Raw genomic sequence first — 13030 nt, 5'->3', positions numbered from 1 at the left:
CCTAAAGTGCTAATTAATCTCTCAATATCATTGGAAATACCACGCACGTTTGTGTCCATCGGGGAAAAGGGCTACTCAAGGTGTCAAAAGTCATAATCTTGATTCTCCTGATGAATAATAATTCAGAGTTACAAGGGATGGAAAAGGGTTATTAGAAGTCATTATAAAAGCAAAAATTAAATACATTTGCCCACCTCACGGTTTAACCGTAGAATCAGTTCTAGAAGCCAAATCCTGTCAGGGATGGTTTGATGCAAACCTAAAGGGCATGCATCTAAGTGGCAAACTGGCTGGGTTTAAGTTCTGGATCAGCTATTTCCTACCTTTGTGACTGGGCAAGGGACTGGATTTCTCTGTGTCTCAGAGGCAATAATGCGAGACACCTTGCAGGATTATTGTCAATGGGCTATTAGCACTTAGCATGGGGACTGGCACACAGTGAGTTCTCATCAAGCTATTATTAATAGCAGCAATCTTTTCACGACGTCCTATTACCTACCTTCTTTTCCAGTATCACACTACTCTAAAAAAGTATCTAACCACTTCTCCACTGTGGAATTTTGTCAGAAACACCATTTAGAATTAACAGTGACAAGCTAATGGCAGACTTGATTAACCACAGAGAATCACTATTGTATTCACTCTAGTAACAAAAAAAATATGACACCTCCTTCTTTTTGCCTATGTAATTGCTACAATTTCACTTGATTCTGTAAGAACCGATCTTAAAAGGACTTTTCAGGAAATTATGGGCATATAATTGTATTTCATTTACGATTTGCAATATGGATTATATGATATACATTTTGAAAGTGTTTTCTATGGAATATAAATTGGGGAAAGTTGGTAATGAGCAGTTTGGTTAAATTTAAATTGACAAATTTATGTGAGAAGGGGAGAGGAGAGAAGTCGGCGAGTCAAAGGCAACTTTTGTCCCTGCAGCCTACTTACACATTTGTTTTCCCTGAAAGTCATTTCTTTCTTGTATGTGCCACAAAATTAACAATCCCGGGATGATATTTATCAAATCTGTTAATCTGTTCAGTGTTCTTTCAGTAATTCCCAGAAACTGGTATGTTCTACCAGTTAAGTTCTGATCCGACGATACTGGGCAAACTTCTCATTTCTATAGTTTTTATTTTGCTCTGCTTTTTATTTGAAAACCTTGATAGAAAGCTGACATTCTCAAAAGGCACTATGATTTGCTCTAAGGAACCAAATATCCCCAGGGATTAATCAGTGGCCATAGAAAAGGAATCCTGCCTAAGGATCATTTTTCATCCACCAGTCTTTGTGTCCCACAACCTGTTTGGGAAATAAGCTAGTGAAAGGCAAGACATGGCCCATAAACTCCAAAGGAGAGCACAGAAACTCATGGCCCATCAACTTAAGAATGAAAAAGGGTGTAGAAACGTACACAGACACAAAGTCGGGGGAAACATGATGGAGACAAGTCTGCTGAAGGAAAGTATTGCCGCGTGCGTTACTTGGAAGCATCGACCACTGAATTATCAAAGCGCAATCAGCATCATCAGGAGCTAAAACTCCAAGAGGAATTGGCTTCAGTGATTTGGCCTAAGGCACAGCTCCCCGGAGGCTGCCAGGATACAGACTAGTAACACTTCCAGGCATTTATCTAGGAAACATCGAACAGCTCTGCCTTCCCCTTCATTTAACAGACTGCTAGCTCAAAAAAAGGCACTTTAAAAAGCTGTTTGATTAATTTCTCTCATGCCTGTTTGGTAGAAGCATTAAACAGACCCTTTCTGAGAGACGGAAGCGACTGTCCTTTCTTCGGTCTTATCTTTCCACATGTTTAGAACCAATATTTGTTTGAAACCGGGTAACAGTTAATTGGTAATCTTTCTTACTGCCACTCTGCTGGGCGAGCCTATATATTTGGTTTTAACCTCCGGAACGAGCACTTTTGTCTTTGAACTTTTGTCAACTCATCCTTGATTCTGAAAAGCCATTCGCCCCCTCAACGAACAGTGCTTGGCACCTCCTGTGCGCAAAGACCGGGCTGGACATTGACAACAGCGGCACAGGGAGGAGTCAGAGCGTTCAGATTCTTAATGGAGCTTCCATTCTAATGAGGGAGACGAACATCAAGTGATTCATTAACAAATGAGCAACCCTGATGGCAGTAAACCCTTGTGAAGCGCTGTGGGGGGGGGCAGGGGGTGCTGTGAAAGCATGTAAGTGGGGGGTGGGGTGACCGGTCTGTGGCTGGAGTGTGGGTGAGGGCCAGGGGTGTGTCAAGGTCCTGGAGAGGCTGGCGGGACTGGAGGGCAAAGGAGGGACTTGGAGACACAGCCGGAAACAGCATCCACCAGAGAAGGAAGGAAGGGAGTTTGGTCCAAGCCTTCTGAAAATATGACTGCTGATTCCTTTTCGGTTCTTTCTAGAGTAAGAGGTTCCCACAATCTTCTAAGTCAAAACCTTCGCTTGCCCTGCCCTGGACAAAGAACAGAAACGTGTGCATCTCACGTGTGCCACACTGGGCAAGGAGGAGCAGTCACGCACCACGGGCATCAACCTCCCCGAATGGAATCCCCCAGTTCTGTTTTGGTTCTCTAACCTTGGAGAATGAAGAGAGGAAAGCGTAAGCGTCGAGACTTTGCATACAGAGTTCTGTTAGAGTTTTCTTCTTCCCTTGGAAAGGAAACCAGAGTTCCCACACTAAAAATGATTCTTTCTAAGCGTATGGCTCCTAGATAACTTTAGACTGATCCGAGGTGTCTCTATTTTGGTTGTTTGTCAGACTCCAACTTGCCGCAAGGGGTCCAGGAAAGCTGCTTCTGCTCTGAGGAACCAGATCCGGTTCCACCGTGGGGAGGGCTGCTCATAAGCTGGGCCTCCATGGCCAAGGATTCTCCCACTTGGCTGACGGGAGCCGCAGCTCAGCTCTCCTCTCCCGGCTCTGCCAAAGGAAGGAGCAAGGACCAGCGGTTGATTGGTGGTCCGAGGCGTGCCACGGATCCCAGCCCACGTGGAGTACGGGCTGGCCAGTATCAGAACAGCTAGCCTGGGATGGCGTGGCCCTGACCAGCCGCATTTCCATCGTGGGGTTTCAAGCCACCAACCACCGTGCAGTCGCTGCGCGTGGGACTGGGCAGAGGTGCTAACGATCAGCTCCCCCCAGACCATTTGAAGGGCTTTAGCATACCACCGACTCCCAACTCCAAGGGAAAGAGAAGCACGCCCAGGCTGTGAAAGTCTCCTCTGGCTACCAGGGGTGGGACAACTGATGGAACAGCATATGAGTAGTTAGGAAGTATAGTGCTCTTTCCTTCTCTGTTCATAACACCCAAACACTGGCCTGCCTGCCTTCTTTCCTTCCTTCCTTCCTTCTCTTCCTTCCCTTCCTTCTTTCTTTTTAGAAGGCAGCACACGGGTGCCTGAAGCAGGACAGGCTGGGAAAGACCAAAATGGGCTGCTGGAAATTCCCCCACCCGTGCCAAAGACCAGGTGCGGTCCTCAGCACCCCCTCTTCATTCGGATGCTTTGCACACTGCCCCGTGTGCCACGAAGTGACCCCGCTGTGCAAACAGGGCCTCCGACGTTCCTTTGTCCATCAACGCAGGATGCCGTCGTGTGAGTCAGCTCTCGGGGCCTCCTGGGAAGCCACCTGCTGAGGAAGATGATTATGTCTGGACGACCATCTTGCCAGCCCTCGTAAGCAGCCGGTGTGAGTCTTCTCAGTGCGGCTCGGTTTCCAAAGCCTTCTAAGCCTTCTAAGGCTTAGGGTGCATCCTGTAGGGTCTTCTCAAAGCCTTGTCTGCGCCATCGCCTTTGCTTGTCTTTCTTTTTCTCCGAACGACTCATATTTTATAGTACCGGCGGAGAGAGACGGGAAGGTAGGGGACAGTGAGACAGCTAAGGAGGTATGAATTTGCGGGGCGGCTAGCTCCAGAGAGACTCTGTCCAGGAGGCTGGCTGTGAATGGCTAGCAGTCGCTCGCAGAGTAGAGCCTTTCCGACATCCTCGCACTCTCGGCATCTATCCTGTCAACGAGGACCCAGGGCGGCCCAAACACCCTCGCGGAGGGACTTCACAGGATCCACAAGTGCAGGGCCGGACAGCACCAGTCGGTGGTACTTGACCACAGCACTTGGACGGACTGCTTCCCAGGGGCCCCCTCTCCCCATTTCCTTGGGCCCCTTTCCTGCTGTATCCCCCTATAACAAACCTATGAGGCCCTGTCTGCTCTCAGCCTCTCTTCCAGTTCGCCACCCCAGCCCACCCAGCGGACCACCGAATTTAGGGCTTTGGACTTTGACACGACCTAATCATAGGTCAACACTGCACGGGGATTAGCCCTATCATGCCGATTTAACCAAGAATGTAACTGGTTTCTCAGGCCCAGAGGTAAGAAGTCACTTGGGGGAAAAAGAGAACAAAGAATTCCTTAGGTATGGGACTAACCCTCAAAAAAGTTTATACAGACAAAATTGACCTCTGCAATGTCCCATACCCTTTTGTACTGCACCCTGACCCCAAGGATGCCCAAGTACCAAGCGCCTACAACCTTAGCAGGCCACGTAGGGCTGCCCAGCCCCCAAACCTCCTCGCCTTCTAAAACTAACCAGCCAGGACTTTGTCCTCCTACAGGAAAACGGGCCTCCTACGCCTGCTGTGCACAAGAAGTAACAAGTCTCCTGCCCTGGGGGTGAGCTCCTGCACCTGTTTAGAGGATGGTAGTCTCAACATTCAGCGTGAATTAAGAAGAACCCACAGAGGTGCTTCCGCGCAGGTCCACGGGGTTAAGAAGAGAGCTGGGATACGTAGTGCAAAAGGGGCTTTCCCCCCACCCCCCCAGACCTGAGAAACTAAACGATTAGGGTGACAGAAGCAACTTTTGAAATTCCGACGCAAAAAGCACACTTCCGTGCCTAATGAACATCAGATTAAGAAAAATCGTCGTAAGATGATTTCATTTTGCATCTAACTCACAAACACAACATTCTGAGGAAAGCATCTTTTTGATTCAGCTATTTCCTACAGCAGCCCATTTCCACCCAAATGATTGTTTCTTAATTACAAAGTCCAACAGTCAATTACAGGGAGTGTTAAAAGTATCTCAACGCACAGGAACTTAAGCATTGCATAATAACTCACAGGAACTTAAGCACTGCATAATAAAAGAACTTCTATATTCTCCAGAAACCAAAACTCCTACCTTCCTTTCACTTATATTTATACATGGTTACAAGTCAAACATGGGTTTTTTTTTTCCAGCCGATGAGGCAGAACGCACAAGGACATTTCATGCGTGTGTAATTACATGTTGGTATCAGAACACACATGTGGACAGCAGGGAGCCTTGCACGAATGGACATTCGAGCAATTAAAAATTAATATCACTAAGAAACTTTAACAATAACAACAACACAACCATGGTGGTGGAATAAGACATCAGTGATCTATACCTTAATGGGAATGATTTTAAATAACCGATAAGAGGGGCGCCTGGGCGGCTCAGTTGGTTAAGCGTCCAGCTCTTGGTTTTGGCTCAGGTCATGATCTCACAGTTCGTGCGTTCAAGCCCCGAGTTGGGCTCTGTGCTGACAGCACGGAGCCTGCTTGGGATTCTCTCTCCCTCTCTCTCTGCCCCTCCCCCACGTGTGCTTTTTCCTCTCTCTCTCTCTCTCTTTCTCTCTCAAAGTAAATAAATAAACTTAAAAATAAATAACCAGTAAGATTAATCCTCAGCATTCTGACTTGTAGCCTTTAAGAAATGTAAGTTTAGGACAAGGAAGAGAGGGTTATTTGAAAACCTAAAAATAGTAAGGAGACATTGCCTCAGTAGCTCGAGAAATGTATATTGGGCCCCTACTTATGTGATCATGGGTTGAGATATACCATCTTCCTTGATGGAATTTACAGGTGAGGGAGGCAGTGAGCACCAGAGAGCTTGTTGGGAAGGAAGGGAAATCAGAAAAGGGAGCCATAAACTAGGACTTGCTCAGGAACTCCAATTTGTTCCCATTTTGCTCCTTTTCTCGCTAAAATCATGTTTGTTCTTATACACAAAAAATTAATTACCCCATGGGTATAATAATTAAATATTATTAAATAATCTTATATATATATATCTTATATATATATTATATATAAAAATAACAATAATGTATAAACACATCACACATATCATATATAATATATACACATAAATAATCTTATATAGAATAATATAATAAACTTTGAATTGGCTTGCAGTAATATTCCTAAGCATATTACCTTTTCTTCTGTTCTCAAATCATACCAGGGTTTATGGACACTGACAGGCATCTTCTTGGATGTGAAGGTGTTTACCTTATCAACAATCTCTGTTCTACCAAAAGGACTCAGGCTTGGACTCTTTCTCTACTGACCGTCGATAATTCCTACACAACTTTAAATTACAATAAATGGATTAACGTCCTAAATCGTAGCTTTGACTCCTAAAGCGGCATGCGTAAATATTTCAGTTAAATGAAGCTTCCTATAATTGTAAGCAGTTCTGCATAGTATCAGCCCCCGTTCTTGAGGGCATCTCTACAATTACCGTCCAAAAATCAAGGCATATAATCTTGCATGACTGAAGCATACTGCTATTTTAAGCAACAGCTTCAAGGAATCACTTCAAGTACGTATCGTACGAAATGTTCATAATTATGTTTTAACGTTACTAACTTTGAAAGGTTACTTCATCCAAATATCATTTGCTATGAAATTCATCTGGGGTCTTTCTGAAACGTTTAAAGTTTCCTTTAAAGCCTAAGGATAGGTGTCTTGAAAGGGGTCATATGAAAACTTTGGAAGTTATATCCTCCTGAATGATATTCTTTGGGGGAAATTATGTTGCTAGAATAACATCATCATGTACTTCTCACCTCCTATCCCATTATACTTTATACCAATCTACTACTTTCCAGCTGGCCACCTTGGATAAATTACTTAACTTCTCCATGCTTGAATGTTCTCATCTACAACATGAGGATGACATTATGTGGATTAAGTGAGTTAATATATACAACAAGCATTTAGAGAGTACCCAGCATTTTGTAAACATTAAGTTCTCCACACTTGGCTGATGGCAAAATTAAACATCCGGGCCAAATGATATTCATGTTATTAGAGAAACCGACCCTCTCTTAGAAAAAGAAGCATATAATATAAATACATAATATATACATAAGTATATAATATAAATACATCATGCCCTGCGTGCAACCCAGAGGGGAAATGTGATACTGTTAAGAGCTTGTTAGTAACATCTAGAAATCCTGGAACTTAAATGAGCATGGCTTTTTTTTTTTTTTCCTGGGGGCAATGTGGGAAAATGTCTTGAAAATGTGACAAATGTGTATACCTTTACCCCTGGCCATTCACCATGGGGAAATCATCCTACAGACCATATGCAAAAATAAATTAGAAATAATTGAGGATATATGAAAAAATGTATAGAGTGACGGTATTTGTCATATCACAGTATCCCTTAGAGAGTCAAAAGAGAAAGGAAATCCCATTCAACAATAGCCAATCGGTTACATACATTATGGGGTATAAAATTAATGGAATATTATACTGAATTTAAAAAATGTTTCTACTGTGCTATCACTAACATAAATTATTTACTAAAGCTTTGTGTTTTTTCCCACTCCCACCCAAGGAAAAGAAAAACCTAGGGTGGCCAGTGTTTAATGAGTAGAGCCCCTGTAATGTCTCGGCCTGGAGATTCTTGTTGCCCCCCCCTGCCCCGGTGGACAGATCTAGCCTACAGCCAGTCTGCAACTCAGCCTTGCTAACTAGCAGGTGAGGAATCGGTCAGTAAGCAGCAGCCTCAGCAACCACGATTTTGATGAGCTAATTGTTCTCAGCCGTAAGTCAAACCATTAGAGTAGGAACCAAAAGTTCAGCCTGGATTGTCAGCCAATTTGCTGATGATTATTAGACATCAGGGCAAGCCTCTGCTGGCACTCACACAAGCCCTCATTGCTAAGTGCAGCTCAGATAGTCCTTACCTTAGTTATTTGGATAATTCTCTCCTTTTATCTAAAAGCGTTCTTACATACTTGGAAGACATGGCCAGGTTCAGACGTCTGGAAAGAAGCCAGTAAGTTTAAGTGCTGTAGAAAATGGAAAATAATTTCTTTGGATATAAAGTCAGAAACATTAGCATGCTTCAAGATCGACTGGGACCTTGGCAGGTGTCTGAAGCTTTATGGATTGTTGCTACTACAGCAGGAATCAAGTTTAAAATAAGGTAAAGAGAAACAATCCCCTTTTAGAGTGTCTGCCTAGATACTGTTTTTACTTTCACAGTTTAAAAAATCTTGTGAACCCTAGCTCAGTATCATTAATAGATAATGGTTCAATGGTTTTGTCAGAAAGATATTTCCATCTACACGTGTATATTTTAAAGATAATTTTATTATATCTAGGGGCCAATTTTTTAAGTTCCACAATAGAAATTAATGTGCAAGTGGGATTTGTTTAAAAGAAATCTGCCTTGCAGCAACCTGAGCCCTACTCCATCTATATATACTATTAAGTGTGTAATTACCTTTAAAGTTAAGACTTTTTTTTTCCTGCTGAAAATAATCACCCCCAGTTTCTTTTTTGAGTGTTAAGTGTTTTTTTTAATGTTTATTTATTTTTGAGACAGAGAGAGACAGAGCGTGAGCAGGGGTGGGGCAGAGAAGAGAGGGAGACACAGAATCCGAAGCGGGCTCCAGGCTCTGAGCTGTCAGCACAGAGCCCGACACGGGGCTCGAACTCACAAACCATGAGATCATGACCTGAGCCGAAGTCGGACACCCAACCCACTGAGCCACCCAGGCACCCCGAATGTTAAGTTTTTCTTACACGGTGACCAGTTTCTGTATCTGGATTCCCTATATGTCTCCTGTTCCTACTTCCAAATGTACACATTCTTTCCATGTTTTCTTTTAGAGCAAAGAAGCAATTTTTCATTACATAATCCTGTTAAAGGCAGTGACAATAATTAGGGAACCCTTTTCCTTTAACTCATGTTCCGCTCCTGGAGCGTTTTACCACTCAGTGATTTTAAGGAGAAAAAAATAACGTGTCCTTCAAGAATGAATAAGTTATTTGAAGAGAAAGAATCTTCTGAAACTATGAACATCTGACGACTTTCTAAGCAAACAAGAAAATCTGTGTTACTTACTTAAGGTTCTTTCTTGGGTTGTCACTTTATGCTTTATGGACACAATAAAGGGGAAAGTTCCTCCTCCAAACATTACCGAAACAGTGTGTAAATCTGTGGCGATATCTGAAAATCATTTCTGCGGACGTGGGTTCTCTTTCTGTAGGGTATGTTTTCTAAGCACAGCGTCAGTATATCAGGAAGAACAAGCACAGGAAAAGATAAGCTTCACTGCATATTACTTTTATCGTGGGTATGTTATTAACTTTGAAACTGGAAGTGATGGGAAGGACATGAATTCACCTTCAGGAAACTTTCTCGCGTCTCTCTTCGGCTTTATTTTCAAAGTCAGATTACAAGCTAATTTAAATTTCAGGCAGTCAATTACATTCCTCTTGACTTGACTGCTCGTGATCTCTGCCAAATCAGCGCTCCATTCAGGGAGAAGCTATTTTATTTCTACTGCAGGCAGGTCTTCTTCTGAAGAGGAGAGTTTAAATTCCTTTTCCATGGAATAGCACGTGATGAATGCTTTTTATCATAAAGTCTGAGTCAAGCCTACACAAGTGGATTGTGTACTAAATTACATAGAAGGCTTTTAAGTTAACATCACAGAAATGGTCTGCAATAGGAATAAATGGCATAAAGTACCTAACAGGTGAGTGGAAAAGCACCATAGGAGCTCAGAGGGTGGCGAGAGAAACTGCCCACCTGATACCTTGATGGTATCCACCGCATTTTCTAAAGCAGCACAGGCGGTTTCAGTCGTCTTCCTCCAAAGGCTAAGCATAATCTTTGCATTTGTTTTTTAATGGTGTTTAAGAGCAAATACAATTTGAGGATGTGATGTGAGTCGATGCCAGGCTTTAAAAGATGATTCCTGGCGTTCCATGAGGATGAGCTGGGGGTACAGACAGTGGTTCTTAGTCAATTTTATTTTGTCTATAATGAGCACAGCGCTTCCAGTCAAAAGGGTGGATCCTGGCTTTTGGGGTGAAGTAGACAGAAAAATCTTACGGGTTTTGCTTCTCCGCCATTAGTGATGGGGGCCCCAATGGATGAGAATCGACACTCCAACTCCTTCGGATGCTCCAGATGAGAGGGCCAACACCTCCTGCCTCAAACCCCAGCCGAGGACAGGCCAGGGAAGGAAGCACAGAGAGGGAAGACCTTTCCTGATTTGTAGTTGCTACTGTTCTTCAAATGTCCTCATTTTCAGCAATGGAGCTGACACAGAATTTCTTCTCTGATTTTTTTTTCCTTCGGAAACAAACGTAATTTCTGTTTTCCCCAAAGAGGCCAAAAGATGTTAATGCTGTGTACCTTTTGGAAAGGATGTATCTTTCAAGGAAGAAAAAATACTGCACCAACAACCAAGAGGGAGCTGTACTGAAACACCGTCATTTTGAACCCTGGTTGGACCCAGTTGTGTGATATTAATTGGAATATCAATTAACCGATCTTCCTTTTTTGATTTACTAGTTTGGGGCTGCTCTGTAGTCTGTGCTCACTCAGGCCTTCGTACATATTTCTTTTCAGCATTGTTCTCTGACCCAAATTGCAGTGAAATGGAATGTATTACACCAAATTTTTCATATCTGAATAAACCGAACTCATCCAACTGCAAAACACATTCCACCTGCAAAATTCCATGTCAGCGTCAAACATCCGTGATGTTTCACACTTTGTGTTCATGCGTCCCACTGTGTGGAACCTAGATGGTGAGTCACCTGTGTTGCCACTGATAAGAAAGTGTCCTCCCCCTCCTCGGGAAGGACACTAAGCTGTTCCAGAAAGACACTGAAAGGCCAACACTGTGGTGTTAGTAAGAAGCAACTGTTAGAGCAATCACCCAGAAGAGTCCAGAAATAGATCCACAAATACACAACTGAGTTTTGAAAAAGGCACTCGGACAATTCAATGGAGAATGAAATGTATTTCAATAAATGATGATGGAACAGCTGGATACTCATTAGAAAAACAGTAAACTTTGACCCTTACTAAACCGGAGATAGATCATAGACCTACAAGTTAAAACCCAAAACTGTAAAACTCCTAGAAAAATCAGATGAAAATATTTTTGCAACCCCGAAGTAGATAAAAATTTTCTAGAGCCACGAAAAACACTGTTAAAAAATTGACAAATTGATGGGGTGCCTGGGCGGCTCGGTCGGTTAAGCGCCCGACTTCGGCTCAGGTCATGATCTCGCGGTTTGTGGGTTCAAGTCCCGCGTCGGGCTCTGTGCTGACAGCTCAGAGCCGGAAGCCTGCTTCGGATTCTGTGTCTCCCCCCCTCTCTCTCTGCCCCTTCCCCACTCACACCCTGTCTCTCTCTCTCAAAAATAAACATTAAAAAACATTTTTTTAATTAACAAATTGGTCTTTGACCAAAGTCAAAACTTCTGCTCATCAAGTGACACTATCGAAAAAATGAAAAGGCAAACGCCAAACAGGAGAAGTAGGTCTATTACTTACATCTGAAAAAGAACTTTTAGACAGAAACAATAAAGAACTACAAACCAGTAACAGAAAGACCAACAGTCCCACTTTTAAAAGGGGAAAAAAGGCTTGAACAGACACTTGGCAAAAGAAGATACACAAAAGACGTGTAAGCACACAAAGAGGTAGGTACTCATCACCATTAGTCGTGAGGGAAACACAAACTTAAACCCCAAAAGACACTAGCTCATGATGTGGGAAACAAAGGCAAAGTTAAATTTCCCTACAACTGGCAAGTCCTTGAGACAGGCAGGCTGACCTTCTTCTGAGAGCTCCACTGTCTTGATGTGGACCCTTGGCTAAGGGAAATAGACAATCTTAGCCCGACCCCCTAGGATCCTGTGAGTCTACTTTAACATATAGAAATTCGTTTGGAAACGTCCTTTATTTATCTCTACCTCTCCAAGATATATGTTTCCAAGCATATGGCCCACTGATCTACATCTGGAGGGTGTCATGACTGAGAGTTTACGAGACAGTCGTAAATGACCTTTTCCTAACCAGAGCTAGCCTCCTCAAGGTCCTGGAAACCTTGCTTCCAAAATTCCTTAGAGACTTATGCTGTTCCTAACCCTCAACCTGAAGGTATAAAATCCGTCACCCATCATAGTGTCAGTGCAGCTCTTTCTGCCCACAGGTCACATCCCTGTGCTTTGACAAAACCACCTTTTTTTGCACCAAAGTCATCTCAAGATTTCTTTCCGGGCCGCCGGCTCTGAACCCCATCACTTCAAACCACATCAGTTCGCAGCCACTCAAATCACTGAAAATAAAGAGGCAACACCAAATGTCCGCAAAGACGTGGGATAACTGGAACTTTCACGTGGTGCTAATGGGACAGTCGGAAGTTAATCAAACATCTGGCCTCTGAGCCCGCAATTCCACTCAGGGGTCGTGTCCGAGATGCAGGAAAACATCTGTCCAGTTGAGCGATGCTCGTAGCAATTTGATTCAAAATGTCCAACTGGAAACAAGCCAACCATCCATTAACAGAAGATCAGAGAAAACCCAATCGCGCTATTTACACACAATGGGGTGCCACTCAGCTGTAAAAGGACCCAGCCACTGAGAGAGACAACAACGTGGATGAATCTCCAAGACATGATATTGAGTGAAAGGAAACAGGACAAAGGGCATTTACTGTGATTTCACCGATACACGATTTAAAAACAGATAAAACTAACTTATGGTGATAGAAATCAGAACAATGATTTCATCTGGAGCGGAAACGGGGAAACAGGGCTGCAAAACGGCAAGAGAGAACTTGTGGGAGTGAAGGAAAGGGTCCACATTTTTATTAGGGGCGTTGTAAGAGTGTTTGGGTTTGTTAGACCTTCCTTACCAGACTGGACACTAAAGATCTATAAATTTTACCCC

General features: G+C 43.3%; 1 protein-coding gene across 2 annotated transcripts in view; it reads right to left on the bottom strand.

Moving 5' to 3' along the window:
* Positions 1-13030, bottom strand: part of FAM110B (family with sequence similarity 110 member B) — a 142450-nt gene that overhangs the window by 66211 nt on the left and 63209 nt on the right. The window lies entirely within an intron of this gene.

This window comes from Panthera tigris, chromosome F2 (genome assembly GCF_018350195.1).
Source record: "Panthera tigris isolate Pti1 chromosome F2, P.tigris_Pti1_mat1.1, whole genome shotgun sequence".
Taxonomy (NCBI): Eukaryota; Metazoa; Chordata; class Mammalia; order Carnivora; family Felidae; genus Panthera; species Panthera tigris.
This window is presented reverse-complemented; position numbering and strand designations above follow the sequence as displayed.